This window comes from Macaca fascicularis, chromosome 18 (assembly GCF_037993035.2).
Source record: "Macaca fascicularis isolate 582-1 chromosome 18, T2T-MFA8v1.1".
NCBI classification, from domain to species: Eukaryota; Metazoa; Chordata; class Mammalia; order Primates; family Cercopithecidae; genus Macaca; species Macaca fascicularis.
Window position 1 is genome coordinate 81,312,501 of NC_088392.1, and position 23,095 is coordinate 81,335,595.

Sequence of the window (23,095 nt, forward strand, 5' to 3'; positions counted from 1 at the left end):
TCCATCCATCATCCATCCATCCATCCATGCATCCATGCATCCATCCATCCATCATCCATCCATCCATCATCCATCCATCCATCCATCCATCCATGCATCCATGCATCCATGCATCCATCCATCCATCCATGCATCCATGCATCCATGCATCCATCCATCATCCATCCATCCATCCATCCATGCATCCATCCATCATCCATCATCTATCCATCATCCATCCATCCATCCATGCATCCATCCATGCATCCATCCATGCATCCATGCATCCATCATCCATCCATCCATCATCCATCCATCCATCCATCATCCATCCATCCATCCATCCATCCATCCATCATCCATCCATCCATCCATCCATCCATCCTCCATCCATCATCCATCCATCCATCCATCCATCCATGCATCCATCCATCATCCATCCATCCATCCATCCATGCATCCATCCTTCGATCATCCATCCATCCATCCATCCATCCATGCATCCATCCATGCATCCATCCTTCGATCATCCATCCATCCATTCATCCATCCATCCATCCATTTGTGCTGCTCACAAACTCAAGGGGCATCACTTACATGGGATCATTTGCCTTTACAGCCACCCACGGCTGCTTTGAGAAAGGAAATGTTCCCATCGCCTGTTTTCCTTTGCTGGCTGTGCCTGTAATGACTGAGACCCACTGGGTGTGCAGGGCAAGACCAGCATTCGTGTCTCTTGGCCCGATGGAGGCCCCAGGAGGCGAACGCGTGGCTTGGAGAAGCCCCTTCCTGCACTGCTGCTCCTGTAACTGACCTTGGGCTGTGTGGTCTGTCCAGCCTCAGTTCCCTCTCTTTAAGATGGGTGTAACAGGACCTCTCGGATTTCTTGGGAGGCATTGGGTGGATTATGGCAGATAAATTTTGTAGGATAGTGGGTGCTCAATACAGGTCAGTTACGTCCCCTGAAATAGAGAAGACCCTAAGTGATTTTTGGATAGTCTCCAGAGAGCACACCGTGACTTCCATTGGAGGTCATCGCCTTGACCTCCTTATGCCCAGGGACAGCTGAGTGCCCACGTGCCAAGGCGTGGGCAGTGCGCCCTGTTCCGCTGCGAGCCTTCTCGGAACCCTGCGTAGAGCCTGTTCCTTTCCACTCACCGCTGGCTGGTGTCTGTGGACAGTGCCCTCCCTGGCCTTTGGGCGGCCCTGTCAGGGTCCGTCCTGAAGCCTTTCTTTGTCTGAGAAATCTGGCTGCGGGAGATTTTCCTTTGTGTACTGTCGTACATGCCTTAAATGTATTAGGGCGCTTTGCAAATCTTTCTCTAATCCGTTTTGACAAATAGCCGAGTAGTATTGGTTTTGTGTGAACTTGGCAAAATTTGCTCCCGTTCAGGGTGACTGGGGCATGTGACAATTTGTGGGAGGTGGCAGGATTCTCGAGTGTAGCGTTTCTCTGACTCAGCTGACTATTTCCTTTTTCCTGTTGCTTTATTATTTTTTGTTGCTATTCTTTCTGCCACCCGCTCCCTCCCTCCTTACAGATGCCTGTCTTTCCAGGACTGTCCTTGTGTTTTTTGCTCTTTTCTCACATAGACATCAATGGTGGGTCCATCCTTGAATCCCCACTGTTCTATCCGGTGACTACCATGGTGTGGCAGCTCTAAGGGCAGGGAGCTCATCTCTGCTGAATGCAGCCCCTTTGGGGGACACCGTGGCACCTAGAAACCTTCCCGGGTGCAAGTGAATGTGCCTCCCTGTGGCCTACCCTGGCTGGGATTCAGAGCAGGGCTCACTTTTCTTCCCTTTGTTGGGACTAATGTGTCTGAAGACGCTGCCGGTGCCCCACCTGGTTCCCTCTTTTCCAGGTCGGGCAGCCCAGCTTGTTTTCCCCATCCCTCCTCTGGTACGTTGACAGCTCCCTCACTTTTCTCCTAGGTGACAGTGCTGGGGGCTTTCAGAGCTCAGCTACGATGGACTGTGTCTTAGCACAGCAGGCACGAGGAAGTGACGAGGGCATTGGCAATGGTGAGGTGCTGGGGCACATTAGTCCTGGCTCCAGGAATAGCAGAACTCTGCCCCTAACATTCCATTTGCTGGTGGAAAAACAGACCAGTGGATTCTCGCTGTTCTACTTGCTAGATGATAGATTTTCTTCATCTTGTTTACCAAGAAAGAATGTGGCTTTTTAGCCAACGACTCGATTTCTGGTTCCTGGTGAACAGTTTTCAGAGTACTCTGAGTCTCTTCATTTGCAGAAAGGGAACTTTGAGAAAATGCCCAGCACAGTGCCTGCCTGGGACAGAGTGATTTCAGCAGATGTTTATAGAAATCCCGGTTTAGTTCAGGTTGGGAGCTGAGAATCCTTGCTGCTGGTTTTCGGTTTCCAGCCTCAGACCTTCAGAACCTTTGGGGGTTGTGTCCCTAAACTCAGCCGTACCCTAGAGGCCAGGTCAGCAGCGTGAGTGAGAAGCCCACTCGTGCCATCAACCGTGTGCTTAGAAATGTAGAGGTTGTCATTAGAAAGTGCAGTATTTCTATCCTACTTCTGAATTTCAGGGAAGAGCGTCAGGATTTGTAAAGACTTCATCTATATTGAAGATGCCCGAGAGTTAGGCTTACCCGGCTGCAGGTAGCGTGCCACCTGTCTGCAGTGCCCGTGCTGTGTCTAAGGAGGAGGGACTTGGCGGTGGGGGTGGGGGAGAGGCAGGACTGCAGGTGCCACCGGAGCCTGAGAGCAAAGATGAACAGAGGATGTGGGGGTGGAGCTGTGCAGAGCAGGGCCCACGTGCGGCTGTGTGTGTGGAAACTGAGTCCCGTGCGGCTGTGTATGTGTGGAAACTGAGTCCCGTGCAGCTGTGTGTGTGGAAACTGAGTCCCGTGTGGTTCTGTGTGTGGAAACTGAGTCCCGTGCGGCTCTGTGTGTGTGTGGAAACTGAGTCCCGTGCGGCTCTGTGCGTGGAAACTGAGTCCTGTGCGGTTCTGTGTGTGGAAACTGAGTCCCGTGCGGTTCTGTGTGTGTGGAAACTGAGTCCCGTGCGGCTGTGTGTGTGGAAACTGAGTCCCGTGCGGTTCTGTGTGTGGAAACTGAGTCCCGTGCGGTTCTGTGTGTGTGGAAACTGAGTCCCGTGCGGTTCTGTGTGTGTGGAAACTGAGTCCCGTGCGGCTCTGTGTGTGTGGAAACTGAGTCCCGTGCGGTTCTGTGTGTGTGGAAACTGAGTCCCGTGCGGTTCTGTGTGTGTGGAAACTGAGTCCCGTGCGGTTCTGTGTGTGGAAACTGAGTCCCGTGCGGTTCTGTGTGTGTGGAAACTGAGTCCCGTGCGGTTCTGTGTGTGTGGAAACTGAGTCCCGTGCGGTTCTGTGTGTGTGGAAACTGAGTCCCGTGCGGTTCTGTGTGTGTGGAAACTGAGTCCCGTGCGGTTCTGTGTGTGGAAACTGAGTCCCGTGCGGCTGTGTATGTGTGGAAACTGAGTCCCGTGTGGTTCTGTGTGTGTGGAAACTGAGTCCCGTGCGGTTCTGTGTGTGGAAACTGAGTCCCGTGCGGTTCTGTGTGTGGAAACTGAGTCCCGTGCGGTTCTGTGTGTGTGGAAACTGAGTCCCGTGCGGTTCTGTGTGTGGAAACTGAGTCCCGTGTGGTTCTGTGTGTGGAAACTGAGTCCCGTGCGGTTCTGTGTGTGTGGAAACTGAGTCCCGTGCGGTTCTGTGTGTGGAAACTGAGTCCCGTGCGGTTCTGTGTGTGGAAACTGAGTCCCGTGCGGTTCTGTGTGTGGAAACTGAGTCCCGTGCGGTTCTGTGTGTGTGGAAACTGAGTCCCGTGCGGTTCTGTGTGTGGAAACTGAGTCCCGTGCGGTTCTGTGTGTGGAAACTGAGTCCCGTGCGGTTCTGTGTGTGGAAACTGAGTCCCGTGCGGTTCTGTGTGTGGAAACTGAGTCCCGTGCGGTTCTGTGTGTGGAAACTGAGTCCCGTGCGGTTCTGTGTGTGGAAACTGAGTCCCGTGCGGTTCTGTGTGTGGAAACTGAGTCCCGTGCGGTTCTGTGTGTGGAAACTGAGTCCCGTGCGGTTCTGTGTGTGGAAACTGAGTCCCGTGCGGTTCTGTGTGTGGAAACTGAGTCCCGTGCGGTTCTGTGTGTGTGGAAACTGAGTCCCGTGCGGTTCTGTGTGTGGAAACTGAGTCCCGTGTGGTTCTGTGTGTGGAAACTGAGTCCCGTGCGGTTCTGTGTGTGGAAACTGAGTCCCGTGCGGTTCTGTGTGTGTGGAAACTGAGTCCCGTGCGGTTCTGTGTGTGGAAACTGAGTCCCGTGTGGTTCTGTGTGTGTGGAAACTGAGTCCCGTGCGGCTGTGTATGTGTGGAAACTGAGTCCCGTGCAGCTGTGTGTGTGGAAACTGAGTCCCGTGTGGTTCTATGTGTGTGTGGAAACTGAGTCCCGTGCGGTTCTGTGTGTGGAAACTGAGTCCCGTGCGGTTCTGTGTGTGTGGAAACTGAGTCCCGTGTGGTTCTGTGTGTGTGGAAACTGAGTCCCGTGCGGCTGTGTATGTGTGGAAACTGAGTCCCGTGCGGTTCTGTGTGTGGAAACTGAGTCCCGTGCGGCTCTGTGTGTGGAAACTGAGTCCCGTGCGGCTCTGTGTGTGGAAACTGAGTCCCGTGCGGCTCTGTGTGTGGAAACTGAGTCCCGTGCGGCTCTGTGTGTGGAAACTGAGTCCCGTGCGGCTCTGTGTGTGGAAACTGAGTCCCGTGCGGTTCTGTGTGTGGAAACTGAGTCCCGTGTGGTTCTGTGTGTGGAAACTGAGTCCCGTGCGGCTCTGTGTGTGGAAACTGAGTCCCGTGCGGTTCTGTGTGTGGAAACTGAGTCCCGTGTGGTTCTGTGTGTGGAAACTGAGTCCCGTGCGGCTCTGTGTGTGGAAACTGAGTCCCGTGCGGTTCTGTGTGTGTGGAAACTGAGTCCCGTGCGGCTCTGTGCGTGGAAACTGAGTCCTGTGCGGATCTGTGTGTGTGGAAACTGAGTCCCGTGCGGTTCTGTGTGTGGAAACTGAGTCCCGTGCGGTTCTGTGTGTGTGGAAACTGAGTCCCGTGCGGCTCTGTGCGTGGAAACTGAGTCCTGTGCGGCTCTGTGTGTGGAAACTGAGTCCCGTGCGGTTCTGTGTGTGGAAACTGAGTCCCGTGCGGTTCTGTGTGTGTGGAAACTGAGTCCCGTGCGGCTGTGTGTGTGGAAACTGAGTCCCGTGCGGTTCTGTGTGTGGAAACTGAGTCCCGTGCGGTTCTGTGTATGGAAACTGAGTCCCGTGCGGTTCTGTGTGTGGAAACTGAGTCCCGTGCGGCTCTGTGTGTGGAAACTGAGTCCCGTGCGGTTCTGTGTGTGGAAACTGAGTCCCGTGCGGTTCTGTGTGTGGGGGCTGAGTCCTGTGTACCCGTCTTCCCGTTGCCATCTCAGGGATCCTCAGGGCAGCCTGGTGAAGACAGCGAGGGCGTGGGATTGCAGCTGACACACGGGGCTGTGCCGTGAGGCAGGAGGTTGCTGGGGAGAGGCAGGGGAGTCGAGGGGCACCTGGCACCTTCTCTGGGCCAGCTGACCTGGGTTCAAGGCCCAACTGTGCCCATTGGCAGCCATGTGACCTTGGATGCTTCCCTCAACCCTCCTGTGCCCTAATTTCTCCATCGATAAAAGGAAGACGTTGGTAATCGTATTACCCACCTCATGGGTTCTTATAAAGATGGAAAGAATAAGAACCAATCATGTTCCGAGCCTGAGACACAGCCGGCTGGTCCTAGGTGTTTGTTATGGTTAAAGTGAGGGAGTCTGGCTTGGACTGCGGACCGCCTGACTGCGTTGCTCTCCCTCTAATGGTCATTACTGGGTGGTAACCGAACTTCAACTTCTCCTGGATTCGTAATCTTATTTCACTTCATAAAGTACAGTCATACAATCAACACGACTTTAGAATGTTGGAGGAAACTTTCTGTGTTCCTCAAGTGCCATTTAATTAAAAAAAAAAAAAAGAATTTTGGATGAAACTAATATAACCCTGGGGTGGGCGAGTCTGGGGGGGCTTGGGAGGGGCTGTGATGGAGCAGAGTAGGACACGGCCCCGCCCTGTCCCCTCTGGCGGATTGGGCCCCACCTGTCCCCTTCCAGGCCGGGAGTTGCAGTTGGTTGAGTGGGTGGGTAGGTACCGTTTGAAGAGTGGGGGCTGGGTGCAGGATGGACCTGAGTGGTGAGGATGCGTCCTTTGAGGAGGTGGCCCTGCCAGGCGGCTGCTGTATGTTAACGGCCAGAGAAGCTGCGGCCACAGACCTGGAGGGCTTCCCAGCCCTGCCCCCCGAGTTGTCCTCAGAGTGGGCCTTGCTGCTCTTTCCAAAGGGCGCCTGCAGACCGTTCGACAGTTCCTTGGCCCATGTTCAACAGTGTGCAGGAAAATGCTCAGCCAGGAACGAATGGTTTCTGGAGTATTTGCCATCATTCAGTCCCACAGTGTCCCTTTATGAGTTTAGCTAATGAGGAGTCGACTTCTGTCTGTAGATGTTCTGAGCCCGATCGCTTAGGTGACGGCATTCTGAGCCCGATCGCTTAGGTGACGGCATTCTTGGCAGGGAAGCCGCTAGCCTGTTTTCCGAGTAGACGTCGTCCTGTGTGTGACGTCGTCCTGTGCTTCCTTCCCCTGCGCGATTGCCGTGCAGGTTGAAGATGGTTTTGTGCTTTTCTCTGCAGGTGGCTGTTCTGTGGACTCTGTGAGGTGATTCTGCGTAGCCCCTCCCTTCTGCCTGGATTCTGAATCTGGATTGATTTTGTTTGTGAAGCTTTCTGAGATGCATTTCGCTGAAAAGAGTAGTTGAAGAATGTGTCTGGAGAAAGCACGGGGTGCATTTTACAACAGGGGTGCTGTTTCACAGAAGCATTTCGAGTACGGTCTTCCCGAACCTACAGACTCCAGTGTTTCAGGGTCGGGGGAGGCATTGGCAAATGGATCTGTAAAATTATGTAAGAGCCCTCTCTTTTCTTTTACCTGAGTTAAAGCTGAGTTGCCCAAGCCAGAACCTGGTGCCGTTCTGACCCCCTCCTGGCTCCCTGATCCGTCCACTGTGTCAACAAGGCCTGTGATTCTACCTTCACAGTGTTTTCCACACGGCTCCTTTCCTCCTGCTGTGGTCACTGCCTTCCGTTCTCAACATTTCTTGCTTGGACTTTGGTAAAAGCCTCCGAACAGACTGCCCTGCCTCCAGCCTCCGCCCTCTCTCCCCTCCTTGTATCCTTCCCTGTGCCTTCCAAACTCCTGGTGCGGGACCTCGTTCTGAGAACCTTCTTACCACCTAGCGGGAAGGCTGACCTGTCACTGCGTGGCTCTGAAGGTCAACGCCGAACTTACCTGTGTGGCCTGGCGAGGGTCTCTGTCTCCAGCCCCCGTTTCACTCAGTTCCTCCGGGGACCCTCGAAGCCCTCCCGCTTCCCACCGTGCCGCCTGGAGCACGGCTTCCTCCGTCCTGCAGCCGCACGGCAGCTGGCCAGGTGAGCCCTTTTCTGGGCTCATTGCAATTTGTCGAAATGTGCGGCAGGGATGAATAGCTCTGTGCACCCAGGAGCAAGGCATGCCACGTCTCTTCATTTTCGTGGAGAAATAAATCTCCTTTGATCCCTGACTCACTGAGAAAGATGGGGTGGCTGATACCGGTCATCTGGGGACTGTCCTTCCCAGGCACGTTTCCGAGGACTTGTCACTCAGCCACACCCGGCCCCACTCCCCAGGGCTTTGTTGGCCGTGGGTCCTGCTTGCCTGGTGCTCTGATCTTCTTCAAGGTCTGCTGAAGTCATCTCCCGTGGGGGTGACCCTGGGACCCCGCTCTGCTGCCCACAGCTCAGGCCTCCAGGGGTCCTCCTCAGCCCACTCGCCACTACTCCTGAGGTCCTCGCCCTCCCCTGGGTGGGTCCCTGTTCTTCTCCCACCCCTGAGCACTCAGCCTCCTCCTCACCTCCGAGTGGATCTGCCTGATCTAGGTTTAGAGCTCTGGTTTGGAGCATCGATATGTTTAAGCATTATCTGGAGAGCTTGTTAAAAATACGGATTCCTGGACTCCACCCCAAGAGATTCTGACTCAGACGCTGAGATGGTGCCCAGCAGTGAACGCGTGTTTTAGCAAGAATGGCAGGCCCCTTGGCACAGTGGTTCTGTAGTTTGGACGAGGAGTAGCACTCGCCCAGACCTTAAAAACAAAGGCTTTTTCGGGGCTTGTTTTTAGGGCTCCCCCAACTTCTTCCTGTGGACCCGGGAACACAGAAGGTCGTTTTGCTGCAGAGTCCGCGTGAGCCCGCTGCCCTCAGCCCTGCATTCACAGCTAACCCGGGAGCTCCTCGAGGGCAGGGCCTGGCTTCATTCCTCCCGCACAACTCCTGTGCCCTGCACTGGGTCTGCAGCCAGATGTGGGCAGGAGCGGTCTTGGGGACTGCAGACACAGCCCGCTGAGGAAACCTGGGCTTGGCTTCCCGTTTCTTTCCGGCACGGGGCTCGGGTTGCAGAGGCGGGAGGACGCTGAGGGTCTCTGGTGGCTGCCTTCTCCAGTTTGGGCTCGGACTAGACACAGCTGGGAATGGGCTTTGTTTTGTTTTGTTTCGAATTGGCATAGTGACCGTCTTAGGCAGGGCCTCCATACTCAGGCGCTGCCTGGCGACGGCTTCTCCGTGGAGGAGAGGGAGCTGCTCTGAGGCGAGCCCAGCACCGCAGTCCTGGCCAGACTCCTGGGCAGATCCCTGGAGCCCTGTCCCCACATCACCCTTGGAGCTGCCTTCCGAGTGTTAGCTACAGTTTCAGTCACAGCCTCAGAGGTGGTACGTCACTGACTAGGAAGAGAGTTGAAACGAACAGAATTCTGAGTACGAGTAACACTAGGAGCTGCAATTTTTATGTTTAGTGAGGCAGAAAATCCTCCACGTCAACTGAAGGCTAGATCTACTTTCATGTGGAATCTCTTTGAAAGAACAGCATTTTCTGAGTTCAGGCCTAGGTCCTGGTTAGAATGAACAGGGTAATGGTGGCAAGGGGGAGGTTCGTGAAAATATTCTCAGACTGCAGGTCCGAATTGTGAAGGTGACTGCTAACATTGCTTTAGCAGTTCAGTGACACCTATCTTTGCAAAATGTACTTTCACTTGTAAGGGCCAAATAATTCTAACAAACATTTTTTGGTATGTAATGATGTAGATGTAGAGTGATACACTTTTTCTTTTGCTGTGCACTTAAAAATTATCAAAATAATGTTCGGAACTTCTGGAAACTCTACTTCTGATCACTGATCGGTTTCCACACACACACGTGTGTGTCTGTGTGTGTGTTGTGTTGTTTTTAGTGTGCACACAGTCCTGCAGCGTTAGTAGCTGTCGGAAGAGAGGTCCGTTCCCTTCATTTTAAAGCCAGCACCACCCGTTCCACCTGTCACATGTGGTGGTGGAGTTTGGGAAGAATGGGGGCAGTTTGGTCAGGACGGTGAAGCTGCCCGGAGCATAGCCTGTGAATGCTAATTCACTTTCTGTAAACAACCCCTGTGCTGTTTGGTGTTTGCATGTATGAGATCAGCCGTCAGTTTTCGCTCAGATGCAGCTCCTGCTCCTGTCTGAGATGGGCCTCACCTCAGACGTCGTATGTAACTCAGCTACTTCATTTGTTCGTTCTCATCTTTTGCTTTTCTGGAAGGTTTAAGCCGGAGGCTGGGGCCCCCCATTCTGGCTGATTGGAAATCACACACGGGTAAGCATTGTCCAGCAGCTCTCCTGGGGCCCCTGGTGACAGCTCACATGCCATGAGAACTGGCACAGACCGTGAGTCACCCACTGTCCTTCCTGAGCTTTGACTTAAGGTAGCACGGGCAGACCAATGCATTCTTTCTTTTTCTTTTAAAACAGTTTTTTAGAGATGAGGCCTCACTCTGTTGCCCAGGCTAGACCTGAACTCCTCACTTTGAGCCGTCCTCCCACCTCGCCTCTGTGGTAGCTGGGACGACAACTACTGCTCCCAGTGCACCTGGCTTGACGCGGTCCTTTTTGTCTTTTGAAACTTGTACTTTCCAAGATGTACCTGGAGAGATATTTTCTCTTAAGTTTAAGACTATAGTTTTCTACTGATTTCCTTTGTTTTCTTGTCCCAGGGCAGAATATTTTGTTCCTGTTGATGGGCTGCGGATGGTGCCACTCCGCCTCCCCGGCCAGTCTTTCCTGGACTCTATCCTTTTTCCTTTGTCTCAGTTCCTCCTTCACCCTCCTCCCCGCTCGGCTTGACTCTTCTCCCTGCCCCCCTCCCCTGTTGGGATTCTGGCCTAGTGGGAGATGGTTTCGTCTGAGCATCTGAAAATATGGGGCTTCTTGGTCTTTCTGTGCACATCTGAGCAGACTACTGAAGGCAGAGGATGGGAGATCTCTTAGGGAGTCAGCAGATGCCAAATGCTGCGCCTTCAGACTGCCTCTGCTTTCTGTTGTAAGCAGCCTCACGCCGCAGGCTGCCCTGTAGCTGTTCCCTCGGAATGCAGCCCTGTTAAGTCACTGCCAGCGTTTCCCCTCTTGGCGTCCCTTTCTCTTACCTACGTCGTTAACTCCAGACTCTGCTGCTCTCTTAAAGGCTAAAGTAACGGGCAGAGTAAAACCCTGAAACGTTTAGAAGCTATGCAGTATTATATTGTAAACCTGTAAAAATCCTTGACAAAGTTAGTGGCTTGGAAAGATTTTCATGAGAACTTCAGCTAAAAGGCAGTAAAGTAAATGCCTTAAAATAACTAAACTGTGGCTTATAACAAGGCCATTGTTTGGCAGTGTCCACTTTTTAAAGACTTTCCAGATCTCGGAGAAGGAAATGATCCTGAGACAAAGTAGTAGTGATTTAAAAAATGAAGACAGTAAATTAACATTGACATTATTTGCCAACAATTGATTTATTGTCTTCCAGCTTTTTACCCCACATTCTGAATAAATTGGACCCTGTGAAGAACTAGAAGATTAACTTTAGGGTTTTTGTTTGATTGAAATTGGTTTTGCAGAAGTGGAAACCGGCAAATCAGTTTACAGTGTGCTGTGCTGCTTAGTTTTGAAACCCACAAGAATGAGGAAAGGTTGCGTGTCTTTGGATGCGAGAAGGCTGAGCTCATGTAGGGTTTGCCTTTTCTGGAAGTTTATTTTTACCCTTATTAATTTAGTAGCTTGTAGAACAGCATGTCCAGACTTTAACTAGTTAATAGTGGCTCCCAGGCTGGGCAGGATTTCAGTGCTAGTGGTCATTTTTCAGTGGTCTCATAGAGAAAGTACTGAGAAATATTCTAAGAATGGTGTAAAATGAAGAGGAACTTGGTAATCTTTTGAAAACACGGGCTCAATGAAATGTAAGCAGCTGGCTTACACACAATGACAGTCTTTACAATCAGATATTATGCTCTGAACTAGTGCTCTGATGAGGTAGTAGAAGCTTGTCTCTATTTTCAATTAAAATGATCCGTGAATGTGGGAATATTTGGAGCATCTGTGTCTTTTCAAATGTACTGGGGTGGATGATCTTTTTTTCTTTTTTCTTTTTCCTGAGGGGAAGCCCATTTGCGTGGTGGCTTCTGCTGGTAGCATCGGTGCCTGTTTCCCAGCCTGCTGGGGCCCTCGCGAGCTGTCTGACGTCATGCTCACGCTTGAAGTCGGTGTGAGTCGGCAGTGTGGGAGCTCCTTCCAGAGAGGTGTGCTCTTTTCATCTTGAACGGTTCATGGGTTTCTGCAGCAGGCTTGGTTTCATTCTCAAACTCAGTGTCCTCGTGGCCTTCTTCGACCCCTTCCTCCTGGTGCCCCCTTGGATGTTCTGTCCTCCATCCTCCCGCATGGCCCTGTCCATCACCCGACGTCCCTGTTAACTTGCTTATGGGTGTCACTCGAATAGCTGCCTTCTCAGCAGGCTCTCACTGCTGTGGATTTGAACAAGTGTTTGTAGGGGAGTCGAGGCAGGCTACCGTGATCTGAAAACACACCAGGCTGTCTTTAGCCGTGTTACTGGACTGCCGTGCTGGTGTCTCCTGGGAGCTGGTTAGACGTGTGGAGGCTGGGCATGGTGGCTCACATCTGACGTCTCAGCACTTTGAGAGGCCAAGATGGGATGATCTCTTGATCCCAGGAGTTTGAGACCAGGCTGGGAAACATAGCAAGATCGCAATTGTACAAAAATGTTAAAAAGTAACTGGGCATGGTGGCATGCCTACCTGTGGTCCCAGCTACCTGGGAGGCTGAGGTAGGAGGATCACCTGCACCCAGGAAGTGGAGCCAGCTGTGAACTGTGATGGCTCCATTGTAATCTAGCCTGGGTGACTCTGTCTCTTAAAAAAAAAAAAGAAAAAAGGAAATGTAGACCCTCGGGACTCACTACAGATGTTTAGAGGCTGAATTGGCTGGTCGAGAGGGCAAAGTATGCTTATTCCAGGCCTATTTGCATTACCGCGTACAAGTTTATCAAAGCATTGGAAGGCGAGCAAAGTGCGTTAGCAGTAGACTGTGTTTTCAGTAAGTTATTTCAGAGCACTGGGTCCAGGACTTCACCGGTAAAGTTTATGCAGATAATACAGACGGGGTGAGATTTCAGAGCACTGGATCCAGGACTTCACCGGTAAAGTTTATGCAGATAATACAGACGGGGTGAGATTTCAGAGCACTGGATCCAGGACTTCACCGGTAAAGTTTATGCAGATAATACAGATGGGGTGAGATTTCAGAGCACTGGATCCAGGACTTCACCGGTAAAGTTTATGCAGATAATACAGATGGGGTGAGATTTCAGAGCACTGGATCCAGGACTTCACCGGTAAAGTTTATGCAGATAATGCAGATGGGGTGAGATTTCAGAGCACTGGGTCCAGGACTTCACCGGTAAAGTTTATGCAGATAATACAGATGGGGTGAGATTTCAGAGCACTGGGTCCAGGACTTCACCGGTAAAGTTTATGCACAGATAATACAGATGGGGTGAGATTTCAGAGCACTGGGTCCAGGACTTCACCGGTAAAGTTTATGCAGATAATACAGATGGGGTGAGATTTCAGAGCACTGGGTCCAGGACTTCACCGGTAAAGTTTATGCACCGATAATACAGATGGGACGAGTTCTGTGTGGCTTGAGCAGCACACAGTCAGCTGCTTTCTGCTTTCTGGACCCTGCCTGGTTGTGCTGCAAAGGACCCTTCCTCAGAGCGTCGGCAGGCTCCAGTGGGAGAGGCTGCAGCGGGAGGGCTGTAGCGGGAGAGGCTGCGGCGGGAGGCTGCGGCAGGAGGGCGGGAGGCTGCAGCGGGGGAGGCTGCGGCGGGAGGGCTGTGGCGGGAGGCTGCAGCGGGGAGGCTGCGGCGGGAGGGCTGTGGCGGGAGGCTGCGGCAGGAGGGAGGTTTCTGTGGGAGGCTGCGGTGGGGGAGGCTGCGGCGGGGGAGGCTGCGGCAGGAGGCTGGAACTCTGCAGGAGCGGAGATAACAGCCGGCACTAAAAAAGCGATCTCCAGTAGAAGGGAAGAGAAAATGTATTTCAAGCAATGAGACTATTGTTTTTAGAAACTAAAAAGTTACACGTGTGATATGTATGTATGTGTATGTATTTAAATGCCACAACCCAGAGTGTGTTTATGTATGTATGTATTTGGATGTTACCTGTGTATATATGTGTACATGTGTATTATCTGTGTATATATGTGTATATGTGTATATATTGCATTTGAAATATCTGAAAGTATATGATGACTACTATGGGGGATTTACAGAGGAAAGATCAAACATAGTTTAATGGAGGAGAATGATCAATAATAGATGTTTATTATTGGCTCAGTTTACCTAAACAACAACTAAACACATACACCAATGAGCAGTGAACATTTTCCCATCCAGAAATGCTGGGAAATAGGGTGTCGTGATTTTTAAACCATTCTAGTTAATATAGAACTGTCCTATTATACCATTGACAGACTTAAATAATGAGAATCTAATGAGGCTTAGCTAAGACTCAAGTGACTGTAACCGAAGTTATTTCTTGCTGCTGATGTAGATGACTGTAGGGTTCTCCGTTTCTCTGGCGGCGTGACGGTAGGCGTTCAGTGCCTATGTGGAAGCAGCCGGTGCAGAGGGACCCTCTGAGCCCGTAGAAGGCCCGTTTCCTAGTTCCCACTGGGGGCTTCCAGGGCACTCTCTGGGTACTTAGTTCACGAGGTCTTTCTCAGTCTGCCGAAGGAGACCGTAGCTACCCCGAAGACCGAAGAGTCCGGGTCGAAGGCCTCTTCTCAGTGTTCTCCCCTTGTGATGTCCTCAGCATCTGACACAGGGCCTGGCACGTTCAGCATCTGATAAGCCCCTGTTGCGTGAAGGCCTTGGATGCCGGTAGCGCTCCCCGAGGTTGGCCTTGTCCTGTCTTCCTGTAGGTGGCTCTGGAATTTTTGACGCCCAGGAGGTGGGGCCTCTGAACGTTGCTGCCTGAGCACTTGAGCCAAGAGTGTTAGTTGACGTTAGGCACATGGACTTCTTTTGCTTTGACTGGCAGATCTTGGTTGAAGGGAGAGGATGGAAAGAGCTGAATCAGCCCCTGGTGCAGGGACTGCTCCCAGCAAGTCAGTTTCCACCCCACCCACCGTGCAGTGCTTTTTTTTTTTTTTTTTTTTGAGACGAAGTCTTGCTCTGTAGCCAGGCTGGAGTGCAGTGGTGCAATCTCGAATCTCGGCTCACTGCAACCTCCGCCTCCCGGGTTCAAGTGATTCTCCTGCCTCAGTCTCCTGAGGAACTGGGACTGCAGGCGCCCACCACCACGCCTGGCTAATTTTTGTATTTTTAGTACAGACGGGGTTTCACCACGTTGGCCAGGATGGTCTTGATCTCTTGACCTCGTGATCCACCTGCCTCAGCCTCTCAAAGTGCTGAGATTACAGGCGTGAGCCCCGGCACCCGGCCCTCAGTGCTTGCTTTGAGGGATGCTCCTGACCTTTGGGGCCTGGGTTGCCTTGGTCCAGCTAGAAATCCCCTAGAGGGTGTCGTGGGGCTCGCGTCTGTGAAGAGACTGGGCACTTGAACTGTGCCCTGGCGACGGCCGGAGGTGGTGCTCTGTGCTCCGGAGGAGGGGACTTGCCAGACGGCCGTCGCCGTTCCTCGTTTGTTCCCGGCAAGCAAAACTGGACCACTTTATTGTTGCATCTGGTTTGAAGAGACCTTCGCTTCTATTTGGGGAGAAGAAAACCCAAACGCAGGGAGACAGCTGCCAGACGGTGCCTGGCTTTCGCCTCCGTCCCGCTCCTCCTGGCCGAGTTAGTGTCCTTGGTGTCGCCCCATGCTGCGTGCTCCATGTGTATTTCTGGGGTCTGAAAGGCGCTGATGAAATGCTTGCTGCGGCTTTGTTAGGACACAGGTGGTCACGCTCTAGGCTGTTGCAGGGACAACGGCGTTCTGCAGCCTGCAGGAGCCGTGGCCAGTGCGTGGTCACTCTGCATGGCAGCCTTGTAGACCCGGCCGGGACTCTTCAGGGACAGCTGGAGACCTCCTGCTGCTCCGTGACTGGGGTTACCATGACCACTGTCTCTTCGCTGAGGCCAGACTCAGTGAGTGCAGATTCCTGGTGCTGGCCAGTGAGGCCCCAGGAAAGTCACACCTATGGTCGGTGTAACTCGGCTTCAGTTTGCTCAGAATAATGCAGCCCTGTGAGCGAGAGGGAAGCTAGGGAGCTGTGGTGCATCAGCTTGTAAAGATGTTAGAAAATTATCAAAACAAAAACCATGTGGCGTTTACAGGTCGAACGCATGAATGGATGCACACGTGCACTTTACGGTGTGAAACTGTCCCTGATGCGATAATCAGGTGTGTTACGGCATCTGTGGTGACGGGGTGGGTCCATCTGCAGCGTTTCTGGAAAGAGCATCGTAAGGAAGGTTGGTTTGGGGAAGGGTGCCTTTGTTTTCTGTTTCTTATGTTACCAGCTGCTCTGTGTATTTTCTGTCCCATGATGATTTCCCTGAGATGGCTCTTCACTCTCTCTGGGCCTCCTTGTGTGTGTGTGTTTTGGAGACAGGGTCTCACTCTGTTGCCCAGGCTGGAGTGTTGTGGTGGTGTGATCGTAGCTCACTGCAGCCTCAGACTCCCGGGCACAAGAGATCCTCCCGCCTCAGCTTCCTGAGCAGATAGGACCGCAGGTGTGCACCACCACGTCCGCTAATGTTTTCTTTCTTACAGAGACGGGATCTTGCTAAATTGCTCAGGCTTCTGGTGAGCTTCAGTGATCCTCCCACCTCGGCCTCTCGAAGTGCTGGAATTCCAGGCGTGAGCCGCCGTGCCCAGCCCCTTGTGTTTTAAATGGCTCTGCTTCCCAGGACCCAGCCACCAGCTGGAGCGAGTCCTGCTCCGGAGAGAGGCCGGAAGCCTGTGGCCAGGCTTCTCTTCAACGTTTGCCCAAACAAATTTCCCATCTTCCTTGAGCTTCACGAGAGAGTGAGAACACTGGAAAGATGAAGAATAAGTGCGCCTCTTTCCCTTCGGGGTTTTCCATCCTCCAGCCCCTCATGCCGTCCTGTCCTGGTGCAAGAGCGGTGCTGCCTGTCACTTTTCAGGAGTGGATACTTTTCACCTGAGGACACCCACCCACTCTGCCTCTTCTCGCTCTGCTTCCTGGGGGCCCGTGGCTCACAGCCGTGTCTGGGACGTGTCATTCAGGAGGTGGTTTGGGGCTAGTGAGATTGGCAGCCCCTCAGGACCATGCTGTTGGAAAGCCACGTGTGGATGCCCCGATCGGTGCCTGGTGCCGCAGGGTGTGGCGTGCGAGGAGCTCAGCCAGTGCCTTCTCTTCTCTCCCCAGCGGGCGGCGGTGCTCGCTGGCTGTCCTCAGTGGCTTCCTGTTGAATGAACCTTTCTTCTGACAGCTGGATTTCCTTGGGGGAGGCTTCGTGTTTGTGCTCGGCCTTCTTTCTTGGAGGCCTGGGCTTGACGTTGAGTTGTGTTTGGTGAGGTTGTGGAAAAAGCCTGTGTTTACTAGAACAGACGGAGGAGGCCTGGGTGGGGCGTCAGGTCTGCCTTTGTGCTGTGACCTGGAGCCGTTGATCCCTTGGCTGGGCCTGGGGAGGGGGTGGTGAGTGACCCCCCCGGTTCCCTGCTGGTCCCTACGCAGGGGATGCTAAGCAGCAGGTCAGTGGCTGTTTTCACAGCTAGAGCTAAAGTTATGCTAAAAGGAAGAGGTGAGTTCGTTGCAGTTCTCTGCCTCGTGTCATGGAACTGCTGTTTTTAGTTTTTCTTGGCTTGGGTGTGAGAATCCTGCTGCCTGCGAGGCTGAGCATGAGGGAGAAAGCGTGGAGATGATGATCGCGTTTGCTGAGTGATTGATGAAGAAGTGGGAATGTATTATACAGTCCTGAATATAGATTTCAGGCGAAGTGTGACAGGTTTCTGTAATGAATAAAGTTTTTTTTGTACTTTTTAAAGTAATTTTATTGATTTAAGTATTTTAAAATATCACCGTCATTAAAACTAGTCCTTTTGGAATGTAAAATAGACACAATGTTGGGTAGCAGGAACTGTATGTGTTGAATTATTATTTTCAACAGAGCTTAAAGTCTTGCTTAAAATAGTTAAAAATTATCAGTGTAAAAACAGAATATCTTAAAGAGCTGGGCATGGTGGCGTGCACCTGTAGTCCCAGCTACTGGGGAGGCTGAGGCGGGAGGATTGTTTGAGTCCAGGAGTTTGAGGCTGCAGTGAGCTGTGCTTGTGCCTGTGGGCTGCCACTGCACTGTAGTGTGGACACCAAGCAAGACCCTGTTTCAAAAAAAATCTAAAAGAAATTTTGAAATAGGTTGCCAGGAAATTGGATTGGTATTTTGTTTCAGAATTAGAGCCTGGTCATTTGACCCATACAGGTTTTCTCACTTTAGTTGGGAAGGAAAGATTTATTGATACTAATGGAAAATTAAAAATGAGTCACAAATTCTTACTTTCGAAATTCTCTTAGGGAACTTTTCGTTTTTAACCTTGAACTGCAGATCGCTAGATGCCAGAGAAGTGGCAAGGATATTTGACAAAAGTAAGAACTACTGAGTGACATTTTAAGCACTGACTCAGGTTCACCGGCAAAATGAAATCAGTGCTGGAGAAGTTGTGCGTTCATTCTTTGGGGGTAGAACATGAAGCCAAATATCTTCAACCTATTTTGAAATTCAAAGCTATGGGCTCTGCTTTGAAGACTTGAATAAGTTTGGTTGCTATGGCCTTTTTGTGACTAGACATTGACAAATCCTAATTCTATTACTGTGGCTCATTTAAAAAATTTTAGTAGCACAACAAGGTGATTATAGTCAGTAATAACTTAATTGTATATTTTAAAATTAAAGAGTGTAATTGGATTGTTTGTAACTCAAAGGATAAATGCTTGATGGGATGGACACCCCATTCTGCGTGATTTGCTTATTTCATATTAAATACCTATATCCAAACATCTGATGTACCCTGTAAATACATGTACTTACTATGTGCACACAAACAATAAGGATAAAAGAAAACAAATGTTAAAGGCCTCCCATGTGCCACACACTCTGCGCAGTCTTGGGGATGCCAGGATGACGGACGGGGATGTGGTTTCTGCCCACGAGGAGCTCAAAGTTGAGGAGGAGAATGAATTTCCACTTTTGGTCAATGAGGCAGGGCAGAGGCCTGGTCTAATGGACAGTTGTGTATGCATTTAGTATATGCATGTACACTTTATATTATGTACCCCATATGTAATTACTAAGTTTGTTTGTTGATTTATTTATTTATTTTGAGGTAGGGTCTCACTCTGTCGCCCATGCTGGAGTGCAGTGGCTCGATCTTGGCTCACGGCAACCTCAGCCTCCTGGGTTCAAGTGGTTCTCATGCCTCAGCCTCTCGAGTAGCTGGAACTATAGGTGTGCACCACCACGCTCAGCTAATTTTTGTATTTTTTGGTAAAGACGGGGTTTCACTGTGTTGGCCAGGCTGGTCTCGAATTCATGGCATCCTGATCCACCCGCCTCAGCCTCCCAAAGAACGGGCATTATAGACGTGAGCCACCATACCCAGCCTAATTACTAAGTTATATTTACAGTTTTCTGTTGCTGTGTAACAAATTATCATAAACGTGGGAGCTGAAAACAGTACTCATTGGTTATCTCACAGTCTCCATGGCTCCAGAGTCAGGCATGGCTTAGCTGGTTCTGGGGTCAGGCTGTGTTCCCATCTGCAGGTTTGAGTGGGGAAGAATCCACCTGCAGGTCATTCAGGTTGCTGGTGGAATTCACTGACTTGTAGCCGCAGGACTGATGTCCCTGGCCCCTTGCTGCTTGGCAGCTGGGGGCTGCTCTCAGGTCCTTGGGGAGCCCCTGTAGTGCTTTGCCAAGTGGCCCCTCACAGGCCCCATCACGAGGTGGCAGCTCGCTTCTCCAAGCCGGCAAGGGAGTCTGTCACTCCGTCGTCGCTAAGGTGGGATCCCACGTAGGTCACCTGGTGTGGGGAGAAGCATCCTTTGCGGTTTTCGGTGGGTAGAAACCAGTCACAGCTTCCACCTACACTCAAGGGGAGGGAGTTGTACAGGCTGGGAGCAATTTGGGGGTTCACCTTGGAATTCTGCCCACCACAGTACCTTTCTGGTTATTTCACAGACTTCTGTTCCCAAGAAATCTGAGCGTTTGTGTCCTAGGAAGACTGGCGAGAACAGCCCCCGTGGAGGAATAAAAACTAAGATCTGGAAAATCAGCAGTGGGTTGTTTTCATCTCTCAGCAGGAAGGAAACAGGAGGAGAAAGGAGTGTCTGTAGCTCCCAGCACTGATGGGAAGGAGGTGTTTGGCTGGGGTGGGGCTCCGCAGGAATCTCCCAGGCTCCTCTAGCCAGGTGCAGCTGTGTTTCATCCGGCTGTCTTTACATGGGCTGATCACTCAGGAGTGGCATATGGCAGGAACACGCTTTGGGGCACGAGCCTCCTGGAGAATGAACTGCGGCACACAAGCTAGACAGATGGTGGCTTAGTCCCCCTTGGACAAGCGTGTGTCCTGCACACTGGCGGGCAGGGTGCTGAGAGGCGCTTGTGGTGTCTGAGGCGGAGCCTTGCTGAGTTCCCCGGAAACTGCTTTGTGAGCTCGAGGCGGTCACCCGAGGATACCCGGCGCTCTGCCTGGGATGGTGCGGTGCCCACAGAGCATCCTCGCTCGGTTGGGATGGGGACACCGGTGACAGGTTGTATGGACTGGACAAAATCTGGAGCACCAGCTGGGAGAACAGTCTCCTATCAGGATGGAGGGCAGGTCAAGGCAGCCTTGCAGGCGGAGTCGTGAACGTTACCATCCCAGCAGTGTCACTGCTAGAGGGCCTGCTTCTTCCACGAAATCAGACATGTGTTTCAGCGGAGGAATCACCGGGTCCCGCCCGCTTTTAGGTGGACCCATGTTGTCTTGAGACAGTTTGGATTGCTGTGAAAGAAGATGGTCTTTTCACAGCCGTTAGGGTGTGTATGAATTTTAAGAAGGCCAGTCCAACAGGGATACTGTCTGTTACTTGGCCTCTCATCGAAGAGGAGGCCTGTGCCTCTGCAGGACCAAGTGTGTGTCCTTTGACAGATGAGGACTTGGTGCCCTGTGGCTGGGTGGAGGCAGAGGGGCATTTTGTCCCAGTTCAGTAATTCTGTGCTGTAATTCTTCTCTCTGCCTTCCCTTTATTACTTGATGATTGTTGTTGCATTTTTATTGTATTCATTTTGATATTTATGCCTCTTCTCATGACGGCCCTCAAATATTTAACCAGTTTCGGAACTTGGGAGGGGGCCACAGGAAAATAAACCATCGGCTCACAGAAGCTCTTCATCTTTCTTTCTAGTGGTTCAAGCTCTACGTCCGTGACGTCAAACCTCCCGTTGGGCCATTTCCAAGAACTGCCATCAGCTTCTGTACAGTTTAAAAGGTAGGCGGAGCCGCTTGTGACTGTTCTTTGTGGTGACGTCCGGAAAGTCGAGCCTGCCGTGGCAGGAGCTGCCCTGCGATGGTGGAGCTGTCTGGCTGCGTTGGTTTTTACAGGGTGCGCCTCATTTGTGTGTTTCTTCTTTGGGGCTGGATGTCCATTGCTGGGGCTTGGGTGTCTATTCACAGTAGAAGCTTGGGTGACACCTGTGTGTTTTCAGAGCCAGCCCTGGTGGGGGACAGTCAGTGGCAGAGCTGGGGGGTGCCGGGAGCCCCCATCTGGCATGCCAGCGTCAGCCTCTGGCCTCATGATGCCCTGCCCCCTCATCGCTGTGTTTTCTCAGTTCCTCTGGGATTCTAGTGATGCTGATTTTGTCTCATTATCAGTCTTCATTTGATGTCAAAGAACATCAAGTGAAGAAATACATGAGAATTTTCAGGAAGGTAAGACATTCTATAAAATATAAGATCCAATTTTTTTCCTAAATTTTTAACGTGCCTGGTGGTAGGACTCATCGCTTACGGGAAATCCCTTCCTAGAATGTAAGCCTTTTGAGGGCAAGCACCTCGCTCTCTCCCGCTCGTCCTCCTTCCTTCCATTTATTTTTTCTTCAGGGCCTAGAACAGTGCCAGCAGTGTCAGGCGCTCGATAAAACTTTTGGCAAATGAAACGACTTGATGAGGAATCCACCCCGAAGCTCTTAGAGCATATCCCAGCCTTTCCTTTCTGGTTGCTGTTGGCAGCTGAGGAGGCACCTGGAGAATCCAGGAGGATTTGCGGTGCTTCCTTGCTGAGGCACACCGACCCTGGAATGTAAATGGACTCTTTACAGTTTGACGCCTTCCCGAATTGCGGGTGCAAAGCAGTATGCATGGCAGAGCAAACCACGCTTGGGTTCCGTGTGGGGGCAGCTCCTCCACTGCTGAGCTCGAGCGTCTCTCCTGTCCCCTGAGTGGATTTCACGCCCATTCGATTGGCTCTCGGGAAGCTGGGGTGGAACGAGCTCGTGGGGAACACCCAGACCGCACGCCTCGCGGATGTTCAGTGACTGACGAAATGCTTGTTATTCACACGATGCCTTTGTTAACCTGACAGAACAGCGCGGTGTTTGAAAATCCCAGCTCTTCGCTGGCTGGGTGGGTGTGGAGCAGCCGTTTTTCTTCCATCGTTTGGCACATTCACCGCCAGCTTGAAGTGGGCGGTGGCAGCACCTCTCTGCCAGGGCTGACAAAGGCGTGGGCGCAGTTTCATTTCTCTTTTATTGTCTCAAATACAGTTCCCATTGAATTGACCCACCAAAAACTAGCACTGTGTTCCAGTAGAATTTTACTAGGTAGCGGAACACACACACTGCTGGACTATGCCCCCGCAGACTGAAACTTGAGTTACAACATTTCCGCAAAAGTAGAAAGAATCCTTGCAAATGACTTAAGTATCTGATTTCCCCCCTTATGTGGGGTTACCTCACTCATCAATTATTTTAAGCAGCTTTCAAACTTGGTAATGGAAAACTTTGTCTTGACTGTACTGGTATGTGTGGATTTTAAATTAAATACAAAACTACGTCGCTTCTCCTGAAAATCAGAGCAGCCAAAGAAGGAATCACTGTCTCTGCAGAACTGCACGGCGCTTCATCATCATGGGTGATTTTCAAGCACAGACTTAGATTGCGAGGCGTCGTCAGAACTTTCACACCTCTAAACTAGGTTCTTACAGCTGACTGTCCTGGAATTTATATTTGCTCTGTTACTTGCAAAATTGTGTCCCTTAAGCAGCTCACAGCTGGGCTGTGAGACATTCCTACGAGCTGATAAAATGGACAGGTGGTATTGCCTTCTTCTGCTCTGTCTGCTTGCCTGGGAGGGCCCAAAGAGGCCTAGAGCTTTGCATTAACTGCAGGATGTGCCTCTCTCCTTGTCCAGTGGATGTATTTGGACTTGGTTTTAAAATGCAGCCGGGTCCACGTGTTTGGGTTGCTATTCAATGCACTTTTGAGTTTTTCCCTCCTCGACGAATCTGAAAACATTTGCCCTTTACCACATTGCATTTGTGTGGGGAACTCAGACGCCACAGACCTTGGGCTGAGTTCTGGCCTGGTGACTTTCATTCACTTTGTTACCCTGGTGAGTCCTAACCCTGTGAGTCTCAGCTTTCCTCATCTTTAAACGGGATGATATTTATCTCATGGAATTACTTTGAAGATGCCTAATTCAGCATTCCCTGCACG

At 51.4% G+C, this 23,095-nt stretch overlaps 1 protein-coding gene across 17 annotated transcripts in view; it reads left to right on the top strand.

The window, feature by feature from the left end:
• LDLRAD4 (low density lipoprotein receptor class A domain containing 4) overlaps positions 1 to 23,095 on the top strand; it is a 449,266-nt gene that overhangs the window by 45,658 nt on the left and 380,513 nt on the right. For 15 of the 17 annotated variants that reach the window (XM_045377669.3, XM_065533564.2, XM_045377677.3 and 12 more), the window contains exon 2: positions 20,788 to 20,871. The exons of the other annotated variants lie outside the window; for them this stretch is intronic. The gene's annotated coding sequence lies outside the window, so the exon portion shown is untranslated. The remainder of the gene's footprint in view (positions 1 to 20,787; positions 20,872 to 23,095) is intronic. 17 annotated transcript variants of the gene reach the window in all.